The following is an 11,232-nucleotide window of genomic DNA, read 5'->3' as shown; positions in this document are numbered from 1 at the left end:
GTTGGACAGGTGTACCTAATAAAGTGGCCGGTGAGTGTATATATATATATATATATATGTGTGTGTGTGTATATTTCAGCGGTGTGTATATATATATATATATATATATATATATATATATATATATATATGTGCGTGTGTGTGTCAGTCGTGTCTCAAGTGATTGAGAGGTTTGCTTCCAAAGATGTTCTGCAGCAGCTGCTATATATTTTGAGCTCTGTTCTTTAGTTGTAAGACCCCATTACACTAGGATGATGCCCCGCCTATATATTGCCCCATGTATCAGTAGTATTTATCAGGTGATTGACTGATCTGTTCCCAAAGAGTTTCTGCAGCAGCTGCTATTTGTTTCGAGTTCTGATTTTTAATGCTATGATGATCATCTACCAGGTGATGTCTGTACTGGGGATGTCTGCCCTCTATCCTCAGGGCTGTCTTACCCATTGGGCAGGGTAGGCGGCTGCCCGGGGGCCCTTGCGTCCTAGGGGGCCCCTGCCCTCTGGGACACACCTGTATTTTTTGCTTTATAAGACGCACTTATAAAAACTAAGTGCGTCCTATAAAGCGAAGACGGCTCCCAAGCAGTGCTGAGCACCGCAAGGAAGCCGTCCCGCCCGCCCCCTCTATTGCCGCTCACTAAGCATATGCATAGTGAGCGGCCCTGAGCCACCCCCTCCGCCCGCCCCTTCTATCGCTTCTCAGCTGAGCCGATCAGAAGCCCAGGAAAGTGCAATGAGCAGCACTTTCCTGGGCTTCTGATCGGCTCAGCTAAGTGGCGATAGAAGGGGCGGGCAGTCCAGGAACTCACCCGTCCGCCGGCCCCAGCAGCTCCTCTCCCGGCAGCGCGCCACTCCCGACATCCTCTGGGAACAGGCAGCGGGGTACAGAGACGCTGCCTGTGTCCTGGATGTGTCGTGTAGCCGGACACTTCCGGCACAGGCAGTCTCTCTGTACCCCGCCGCCTGTGCCCGGAGGATGATGGGAGCGCGCTGCCGGGAGACATCAGCTGCTGGGGCCGCCGGACGGGTGAGTAACTGGTTTGTTGTTTTGGGGGTCACTGGCTACTATGTGGGGCACTGGCTACTATGGGGGGCACTGGCTACTATGGGGAGCACTGGCTACTATGGGGGCACTGGCTACTATGGGGGGCACTGGCTACTATAGGGGGCACTGGCTACTATGGGGTGCACTGGCTACTATGGGGTGCACTGGCTACTATGGGGAGCACTGGCTACTATAGGGGTACTGGCTACTATGGGGGGCACTGGCTACTATGGGGGGCACTGGCTACTATGGGGGGCACTGGCTACTATAGGGGGCACTGGCTACTATGGGGTGCACTGGCTACTATGGAGGGCACTGGCTACTATGGGGGGCACTGGCTACTATGGGGAGCACTGGCTACTATAGGGGTACTGGCTACTATGGGAGGCACTGGCTACTATGGGGGGCACTGGCTACTATAGGGGTACTGGCTACTATGGGGGGCACTGGCTACTATGGGGGCACTGGCTACTATAGGGGTACTGGCTACTATGGGGGGCACTGGCTACTATGGGGGGCACTGGCTACTATGGGGAGCACTGGCTACTATGGGGGGCACTGGCTACTATGGGGGGCACTGGCTACTATAGGGGTACTGGCTACTATGGGGGGCACTGGCTACTATAGGGGTACTGGCTACTATGGGGGGCACTGGCTACTATGGGGGCACTGGCTACTATGGGGGGCACTGGCTACTATAGGGGTGCTGGCTACTATGGGGGGCACTGGCTACTATAGGGGTACTGGCTACTATGGGGGCACTGGCTACTATGGGGGGGCACTGGCTACTATGGAGGGCACTGGCTACTATGGGGGGCACTGGCTACTATAGGGGTACTGGCTACTATGGGGGGCACTGGCTACTTTAGGGGTACTGGCTACTATGGGGGGCACTGGCTACTATGGGGGGTACTGGCTACTATGGGGGGCACTGGCTACTATGGGGGGCACTGGCTACTATGGGGGGTACTGGCTACTATGGGGGGCACTGGCTACTATGGGGGTACTGGCTACTATGGGGGGCACTGGCTACTATGGGGGGCACTGGCTACTATGGGGGGCACTATATGGGGGAATTGGCTACTATGGGGCGCACTATATGCAAAGATGTGGGGGATTTGATGGCGGCGGTTGGGGGGGGGCCCAATTTGCACCTCTGCCCAGGGGCCCATAATGCTGTTAAGACGGCCCTGTCTATCCTGTCCCCTCTCACTGTCCTGCTATATAATACCACATAAAGTCCACTCCCAAAGATGTTCTGCAGCAGCTGCTAGTAACGCTGGGCTTTTTCTGCCTCTCATTAAGGGGGCCTCATTTCTAGATACTGGGTTACAGGTTACATCCTCCCCAGAAGAGAGAGGATGAGTCTTTCCTTCTAGGTTTACTTATATGTGGAATTTGTCTATTAGGCCGGGGTCACACTGCGTTTTTACAGTCCGTTTTACATAAAGTGATCCCTTGGTTTAAGAAGAGCTCACAGATTTTCAAAATTGTGACTTGGTGTAAGAGCATTGCTTTGGTTTAAGAGCTCCCTGTACTGGGTGGGAGGGGGAGTGGAGGAGGGGCATGGTCTGTATAGCGGGGTCTCCAGCCCTGTACTCTGACCCAGGAAGTCTCTCTCACCTTCCAAATCATAGCAGATCCACTTCAGGCTGGGGCTTACATCAGGGGACAGGACTGTGGGGGTAATCTCTCTATAGCTGTAACCCCTCTCTCCCCGGACAGAGATGCTGCATGTATGTGCCCACATCTGCCCTGCTCATTCCTTCCTGCAGTCTCTGGCCGCCCTTGTGTTTCCCTTCCTCTCCTATTTGTGTTACATGTTATTCAGAATAATAAATCATTATTTTTGGGGGGTGGAAACAATTGTCTGCATTTCTATGATTTCTTATGGGACGTTTTGCTTTGGTGTAATTTTTTTTTTAGCGTCCACAAAAATGTTCTTGACCTCATTTTTGTGTACATTAAAAGTAATCATTTAGGCTCGAGTTAGGAATCCCTGTTACTATGCTTTCTGATGTTCGTGTTACAGACAAGTAGCATGCTGGAGTCCCTCTTTTCTAGGAACGTGTGTTTTATAATGCATTGTCTGCAATGTCTGCTATATGGCTCATGTTTGCGTTGATTTTCTGTGGATACTCCGTACCTTTACGTTAGGCGGAGCCGGAGCTCTCCTGTGCGTGAAGGCGGAGCTCTCCTATGCGTGAAGGCGGAGCTCTCCTGTGTGTGAAAGCGGAGCGATCCTGTGCGCGAAGGCGGAGCTCTCCTGTACATGAAGGCGGAGCTATCCTGTGCGTGAAGGCGGAACTCTCTTGTGTGTGAAGGCGGAGCTCTCCTGTGTGTGAAGGCGGAGCTCTCCTATGCGTGAAGGCGGAGCTCTCCTGTGTGTGAAAGCGGAGCGATCCTGTGCGCGAAGGCGGAGCTCTCCTGTACATGAAGGCGGAGCTATCCTGTGCGTGAAGGCGGAACTCTCTTGTGTGTGAAGGCGGAGCTCTCCTGTGCGTATAGGCGGAGCTCTCCAGTGAGTGAAGGCGGAGCTCTCCTGTGCGTGAAGGCGGAGCGATCCTGTGCGTGAAGGCGGAGCTCTCCTGTGCGCGAAGGCGGAGCTATCCTGTGTGCGAAGGTGGAGCGATCCTGTGTGAATGTAAGCCGCAGAGGCCCTGGTCACAGGATGAAACGAGAGATTAATAAGAAAACAGAGACTGGAAACGTGAGTGGTATATAGCTCCAGGTCTAAGCGTATATAATAGGCAGGGGAGGTTCCCTACCCCAGCATTACAGACTCCTCTGGCGGTGGCTTACCTCTCTTGAGAACAAACCGATTTTTACAGCCAAAGCCAGGAATGGTTGTGAGAAGAGGAGAAATCTCAGTCTTTATTTCTCTTCCCTGTGTATAGTCTGTTCCTGGCTTTGGGCCCTCGCACACTGAGGATAACTTGCTGCGGATTCCGTGCACGCTCCTGCCTGACGTTCTGCCGATCCCATAGGCTCCATTCTAAGAAGTGAGATGTGATTCCCTCAGTGTGCGAGGGCCCTATGGCTGTAACCATCTGTCAGATAATCTGTTGGTGTCATAGGCCCCTCAGCCTTCCTTTCAATGATGTGTGCAGTCAGGGAGGGTCAGGACCACCCTTAGGGCCATTACACAGCAAGAGTAAAGTCCGGCTGAATTTTTTTTTAAAGTATTGTATTGCCCCCCCCCCCCAAAAAGTTATACAAATCCCCAATAGACACTTATTATGGGAAATGCTTATGAAGTGCTTTATTCCCTGCACTTATTACTGCATCAAGGCTTCACTTCCTGGATAACATGGTGATGTCACTTCCTGGATAACATGGTGATGTCACTTACTGGGTAACATGGTGATGTCACTTCCTGGATAACATGGTGATGTCACTTCCGGGATAACATGGTGATGTCACTTCCTGGATAACATGGTGATGTCACTTACTGGGTAACATGGTGATGTCACTGCCTGGATAACATGGTGATGTCACTGCCTGGATAACATGGTGATGTCACTTCCTGGATAACATCACTTCCTGTATAACACGATGATGTCACTTCCTGGATAACATGGTGATGTCACTTCCTGGATAATAAGGTGATGTCACTTCCTGGATAACACGGTGATGTCACTTCCTGGATAACATGGTGATGTCACTTCCTGGATAACATGGTGATGTCACAACCCGACTCCCAGAGCTGTGCGGGCTGTGGCTGCTGGAGAGGATGATGGCAGGGGGACACTGAGCACTGGAGAGACACTGTGCATCCCCCTGCCCTGCCATTTTGTGGGCAATACAATACTTTAATAAAAATTTTCGCCAGACTTCTCCTTTAAGAGGATCAAGCAGGTGTTGTCCTGTCATACATCAGGCAGCAGGAGTGCGGTGGTGGGTAGGAGGTTTGTGGTCCGTAGGGGTCCATTGAAGAGAGCGGAGGTCTGCTGCCACCACTCCTTTTACACCAGGGACCCTCACTGTTGTTATTGATCACCAATCAGTCATCACCCGGAACAGACAGTAATCGGCCAAGTCCAGCCGATAATTGTTTGGTGTAATCGGGCCCTTACACATCCCATGTTTATATACATATATATATATATACTGTGTATGTCCGGAGGATGATGGGAGTTCACTGTACACTGATGGATTCCTGCGTCACCTGCATTACATATAGAGGTGATCTTCAGGAGCAGCTCAGGGATTATCCTGGGGTCACTCCAGACAGACAGATGGCGGAGATGATGGGATTAGCTGGAGGGATCAATGGTCACAACCTGCCGCCAGATAGGAGAAAAAGAAGAATCCGGTGAGGTGGATTACACAATGGTACCACAGGACTGGAGACCCCACAGCAATCCACTAACCACAAGATGATATGTCTGACATCCTAAACAATACTCCAGAGCTGCACTCACTATTCTGCCGGTGGGGTCACTGTGTACATACATTACTGATCCTGAGTTACATCCTACATACATGCCATGTATAGCAGCAGTCGTTGGGGCACTAGATGTCTCTGACCTGCAGCGATCAGAGTGTAAGCTCTTGGGGCGGCTCCCCTGGTGGCGGGCTCTGGTATAGCGGTGGGCAGGGTGGCAGTGGTTAGAGTGTAAGCTCTTGGGGTGGCTCCCCCTGTGACGGGCTCTGGTATAGCGGTGGGCAGGGTGGCAGTGGTTAGAGTGTAAGCTCTTGGGGCGGCTCCCCTGGTGGCGGGCTCTGGTATAGCGGTGGGCAGGGTGGCAGTGGTTAGAGTGTAAGCTCTTGGGGCGGCTCCCCCGGTGACGGGCTCTGGTATAGCGGTGGGCAGGGTGGCAGTGGTTAGAGTGTAAGCTCTTGGGGCGGCTCCCCTGGTGGCGGGCTCTGGTATAGCGGTGGGCAGGGTGGCAGTGGTTAGAGTGTAAGCTCTTGGGGCGGCTCCCCTGGTGGCGGGCTCTGGTATAGCGGTGGGCAGGGTGGCAGTGGTTAGAGTGTAAGCTCTTGGGGCGGCTCCCCTGGTGGCGGGCTCTGGTATAGCGGTGGGCAGGGTGGCAGTGGTTAGAGTGTAAGCTCTTGGGGCGGCTCCCCCAGTGACGGGCTCTGGTATAGCGGTGGGCAGGGTGGCAGTGGTTAGAGTGTAAGCTCTTGGGGTGGCTCCCCTGGTGGCGGGCTCTGGTATAGCGATGGGCAGGGTGGCAGTGGTTAGAGTGTAAGCTCTTGGGGCGGCTCCCCTGGTGGCGGGCTCTGGTATAGCGGTGGGCAGGGTGGCAGTGGTTAGAGTGTAAGCTCTTGGGGCGGCTCCCCTGGTGGCAGGCTCTGGTATAGCGGTGGGCAGGGTGTCAGTGGTTAGAGTGTAAGCTCTTGGGGCGGCTCCCCCAGTGACGGGCTCTGGTATAGCGGTGGGCAGGGTGGCAGTGGTTAGAGTGTAAGCTCTTGGGGCGGCTCCCCTGGTGGCGGGCTCTGGTATAGCGGTGGGCAGGGTGGCAGTGGTTAGAGTGTAAGCTCTTGGGGTGGCTCCCCCTGTGACGGGCTCTGGTATAGCGATGGGCAGGGTGGCAGTGGTTAGAGTGTAAGCTCTTGGGGCGGCTCCCCCTGTGACGGGCTCTGGTATAGCGATGGGCAGGGTGGCAGTGGTTAGAGTGTAAGCTCTTGGGGCGGCTCCCCTGGTGGCGGGCTCTGGTATAGCGGTGGGCAGGGTGGCAGTGGTTAGAGTGTAAGCTCTTGGGGCGGCTCCCCTGGTGGCGGGCTCTGGTATAGCGGAGGGCAGGGTGGCAGTGGTTAGAGTGTAAGCTCTTGGGGCGGCTCCCCTGGTGGCGGGCTCTGGTATAGCGGTGGGCAGGGTGGCAGTGGTTAGAGTGTAAGCTCTTGGGGCGGCTCCCCTGGTGGCGGGCTCTGGTATAGCGGTGGGCAGGGTGGCAGTGGTTAGAGTGTAAGCTCTTGGGGCGGCTCCCCTGGTGGCGGGCTCTGGTATAGCGGTGGGCAGGGTGGCAGTGGTTAGAGTGTAAGCTCTTGGGGCGGCTCCCCCAGTGACGGGCTCTGGTATAGCGATGGGCAGGGTGGCAGTGGTTAGAGTGTAAGCTCTTGGGGCGGCTCCCCTGGTGGCGGGCTCTGGTATAGCGGTGGGCAGGGTGGCAGTGGTTAGAGTGTAAGCTCTTGGGGCGGCTCCCCTGGTGGCGGGCTCTGGTATAGCGGTGGGCAGGGTGGCAGTGGTTAGAGTGTAAGCTCTTGGGGCGGCTCCCCTGGTGGCGGGCTCTGGTATAGCGGTGGGCAGGGTGGCAGTGGTTAGAGTGTAAGCTCTTGGGGCGGCTCCCCTGGTGGCGGGCTCTGGTATAGCGGTGGGCAGGGTGGCAGTGGTTAGAGTGTAAGCTCTTGGGGCGGTTCCCTCAGTGACGGGCTCTGGTATAGCGATGGGCAGGGTGGCAGTGGTTAGAGTGTAAGCTCTTGGGGCGGCTCCCCTGGTGGCGGGCTCTGGTATAGCGGTGGGCAGGGTGGCAGTGGTTAGAGTGTAAGCTCTTGGGGCGGCTCCCCTGGTGGCGGGCTCTGGTATAGCGGTGGGCAGGGTGGCAGTGGTTAGAGTGTAAGCTCTTGGGGCGGCTCCCCTGGTGGCGGGCTCTGGTATAGCGGTGGGCAGGGTGGCAGTGGTTAGAGTGTAAGCTCTTGGGGCGGCTCCCCTGGTGGCGGGCTCTGGTATAGCGGTGGGCAGGGTGGCAGTGGTTAGAGTGTAAGCTCTTGGGGCGGCTCCCCCAGTGACGGGCTCTGGTATAGCGATGGGCAGGGTGGCAGTGGTTAGAGTGTAAGCTCTTGGGGCGGCTCCCCTGGTGGCGGGCTCTGGTATAGCGGTGGGCAGGGTGGCAGTGGTTAGAGTGTAAGCTCTTGGGGCGGCTCCCCTGGTGGCGGGCTCTGGTATAGCGATGGGCAGGGTGGCAGTGGTTAGAGTGTAAGCTCTTGGGGCGGCTCCCCTGGTGGCGGGCTCTGGTATAGCGGTGGGCAGGGTGGCAGTGGTTAGAGTGTAAGCTCTTGGGGCGGCTCCCCTGGTGGCGGGCTCTGGTATAGCGGTGGGCAGGGTGGCAGTGGTTAGAGTGTAAGCTCTTGGGGCGGCTCCCCTGGTGGCGGGCTCTGGTATAGCGGTGGGCAGGGTGTCAGTGGTTAGAGTGTAAGCTCTTGGGGCGGCTCCCCCAGTGACGGGCTCTGGTATAGCGGTGGGCAGGGTGGCAGTGGTTAGAGTGTAAGCTCTTGGGGCGGCTCCCCTGGGGGCGGGCTCTGGTATAGCGGTGGGCAGGGTGGCAGTGGTTAGAGTGTAAGCTCTTGGGGTGGCTCCCCCTGTGACGGGCTCTGGTATAGCGATGGGCAGGGTGGCAGTGGTTAGAGTGTAAGCTCTTGGGGCGGCTCCCCCTGTGACGGGCTCTGGTATAGCGATGGGCAGGGTGGCAGTGGTTAGAGTGTAAGCTCTTGGGGCGGCTCCCCTGGTGGCGGGCTCTGGTATAGCGATGGGCAGGGTGGCAGTGGTTAGAGTGTAAGCTCTTGGGGCGGCTCCCCTGGTGGCGGGCTCTGGTATAGCGGAGGGCAGGGTGGCAGTGGTTAGAGTGTAAGCTCTTGGGGCGGCTCCCCTGGTGGCGGGCTCTGGTATAGCGGTGGGCAGGGTGGCAGTGGTTAGAGTGTAAGCTCTTGGGGCGGCTCCCCTGGTGGCGGGCTCTGGTATAGCGGTGGGCAGGGTGGCAGTGGTTAGAGTGTAAGCTCTTGGGGCGGCTCCCCTGGTGGCGGGCTCTGGTATAGCGATGGGCAAGGTGGCAGTGGTTAGAGTGTAAGCTCTTGGGGCGGCTCCCCTGGTGGCGGGCTCTGGTATAGCGGTGGGCAGGGTGGCAGTGGTTAGAGTGTAAGCTCTTGGGGCGGCTCCCCCTGTGACGGGCTCTGGTATAGCGATGGGCAGGGTGGCAGTGGTTAGAGTGTAAGCTCTTGGGGCGGCTCCCCTGGTGGCGGGCTCTGGTATAGCGGTGGGCAGGGTGGCAGTGGTTAGAGTGTAAGCTCTTGGGGCGGCTCCCCTGGTGGCGGGCTCTGGTATAGCGGTGGGCAGGGTGGCAGTGGTTAGAGTGTAAGCTCTTGGGGCGGCTCCCCTGGTGGCGGGCTCTGGTATAGCGGTGGGCAGGGTGGCAGTGGTTAGAGTGTAAGCTCTTGGGGCGGCTCCCCTGGTGGCGGGCTCTGGTATAGCGGTGGGCATGGTGGCAGTGGTTAGAGTGTAAGCTCTTGGGGCGGCTCCCCTGGTGGCGGGCTCTGGTATAGCGGTGGGCAGGGTGGCAGTGGTTAGAGTGTAAGCTCTTGGGGCGGCTCCCCCAGTGACGGGCTCTGGTATAGCGATGGGCAGGGTGGCAGTGGTTAGAGTGTAAGCTCTTGGGGCGGCTCCCCTGGTGGCGGGCTCTGGTATAGCGGTGGGCAGGGTGGCAGTGGTTAGAGTGTAAGCTCTTGGGGCGGCTCCCCTGGTGGCGGGCTCTGGTATAGCGATGGGCAGGGTGGCAGTGGTTAGAGTGTAAGCTCTTGGGGCGGCTCCCCTGGTGGCGGGCTCTGGTATAGCGATGGGCAGGGTGGCAGTGGTTAGAGTGTAAGCTCTTGGGGCGGCTCCCCTGGTGGCGGGCTCTGGTATAGCGGTGGGCAGGGTGGCAGTGGTTAGAGTGTAAGCTCTTGGGGTGGCTCCCCTGGTGGCGGGCTCTGGTATAGCGGTGGGCAGGGTGGCAGTGGTTAGAGTGTAAGCTCTTGGGGCGGCTCCCCTGGTGGCGGGCTCTGGTATAGCGGTGGGCAGGGTGGCAGGGTGGTAAACAATGAGTAATGCCCCAGTAATGTGCAGAACATATTTCACATATTTGGCATCAGACTCATCTCCAGGACAGGAAAGCTGCTGCCCTCATTGTGGATATATATATACACCGGGGTACATCAGGATACTGCGGGCGGCAGGAGGGGCAGCTAGACCACAGCGCTTGCAATCTATAGGATGAATATAACAGATCCGAAAGGCCGGGTCTATTTTGGGTTTTATCTGCTCCTGGGAAAGCTGAGTGATAGGTGATAATATAGCTGTCAGCTGCTGGGAGGCATAGAGGTGTATCCTCTCCATATCATCAGGTACAGACTACAACTCCCAGCATCCAAGAGAACACTGGGCGCCCCACATTACACATATGGATGGAAATCTTTCATATATGCGAAGCTATCTGGGATGCTGGGGGTTGTAGTTGCTCTCCGTGATGCTGGGGGTTGTAGTTGCCCTGTGTGATGCTGGGGGTTGTAGTTGCCCCATGTATAACCATCTGGGATGCTGGGGGTTGTAGTGGCCCTGTGTGATGCTGGGGGTTGTAGTTGCTCTCCGTGATGCTGGGGGTTGTAGTTGCCCTGTGTGATGCTGGGGGTTGTAGTTGCCCTGTGTGATGCTGGGGGTTGTAGTGGCCCTGTGTGATGCTGGGGGTTGTAGTTGCCCTGTGTGATGCTGGGGGTTGTAGTTGCCCTGTGTGATGCTGGGGGTTGTAGTGGCGGAGGAGCAGCTGTCCCCGCACTGACAGCCCTGTGTTGCTGCCGCTGCTGCCCGGCATTCCATCCCCCTGACATCATGGGCAGCAGCGGCAGCAGCACAGAATCCTCCGTGTGTCCCTCCGCGCAGGACTACATCCCCGCCCCCTCCCTCCTGTATACCCGGTGCCCTCCTCCTCCTCCGCCCGGCACAGCGGGCACCGCACTCCGCTCACCGAACAGCAGCCCGGACTATATCACCGAGGAGAGACTCGGGTGTACGTGCCCCTCCGCCGCCTCATCACCGCGCACTGATCCCCGGACTGATCCCAGACAGGAAGTGAGCGGAAGGATCAGGAGCGGGGACCGGGCAGTGAGGGGAACCGGGGGCGAGTCCTGCAGAGACCACAGCGGAGACCCCCAGACCACAGAAGCCCAGCCCGGAGAGTGTGCAACAGGTGAGATACACTGTATGTGGGGTGTATCCCAGCAGTGTATGTGGGGTGTATCCCAGCAGTGTATGTGGGGTGTATCCCAGCAGTGTATGTGGGGTGTATCCCAGCAGTGTATGTGGGGTGTATCTCAGCAGTGTATGTGGGGTGTATCTCAGCAGTGTATGTGGGGTGTATCCCAGCAGTGTATGTGGGGTGTATCCCAGCAGTGTATGTGGGGTGTATCCCAGCAGTGTATGTGGGGTGTATCTCAGCA

At 57.1% G+C, this 11,232-nt stretch overlaps 1 protein-coding gene across 2 annotated transcripts in view; it reads left to right on the top strand.

Annotated features, from left to right (window-relative positions):
- Positions 1 to 10,715: 10,715 nt before the first annotated feature.
- The window catches only part of PTPN21 (protein tyrosine phosphatase non-receptor type 21), a 35,891-nt gene continuing 35,374 nt past the window's right edge, over positions 10,716 to 11,232 (top strand). The window contains exon 1 of one of the 2 annotated variants that reach the window (XM_069951301.1): positions 10,716 to 10,982. The gene's annotated coding sequence lies outside the window, so the exon portion shown is untranslated. The remainder of the gene's footprint in view (positions 10,983 to 11,232) is intronic. The other variant, XM_069951302.1, reaches the window with a different exon arrangement.

This window comes from Dendropsophus ebraccatus, chromosome 13, assembly GCF_027789765.1.
Source record: "Dendropsophus ebraccatus isolate aDenEbr1 chromosome 13, aDenEbr1.pat, whole genome shotgun sequence".
NCBI classification, from domain to species: domain Eukaryota; kingdom Metazoa; phylum Chordata; class Amphibia; order Anura; family Hylidae; genus Dendropsophus; species Dendropsophus ebraccatus.
This window is presented reverse-complemented; position numbering and strand designations above follow the sequence as displayed.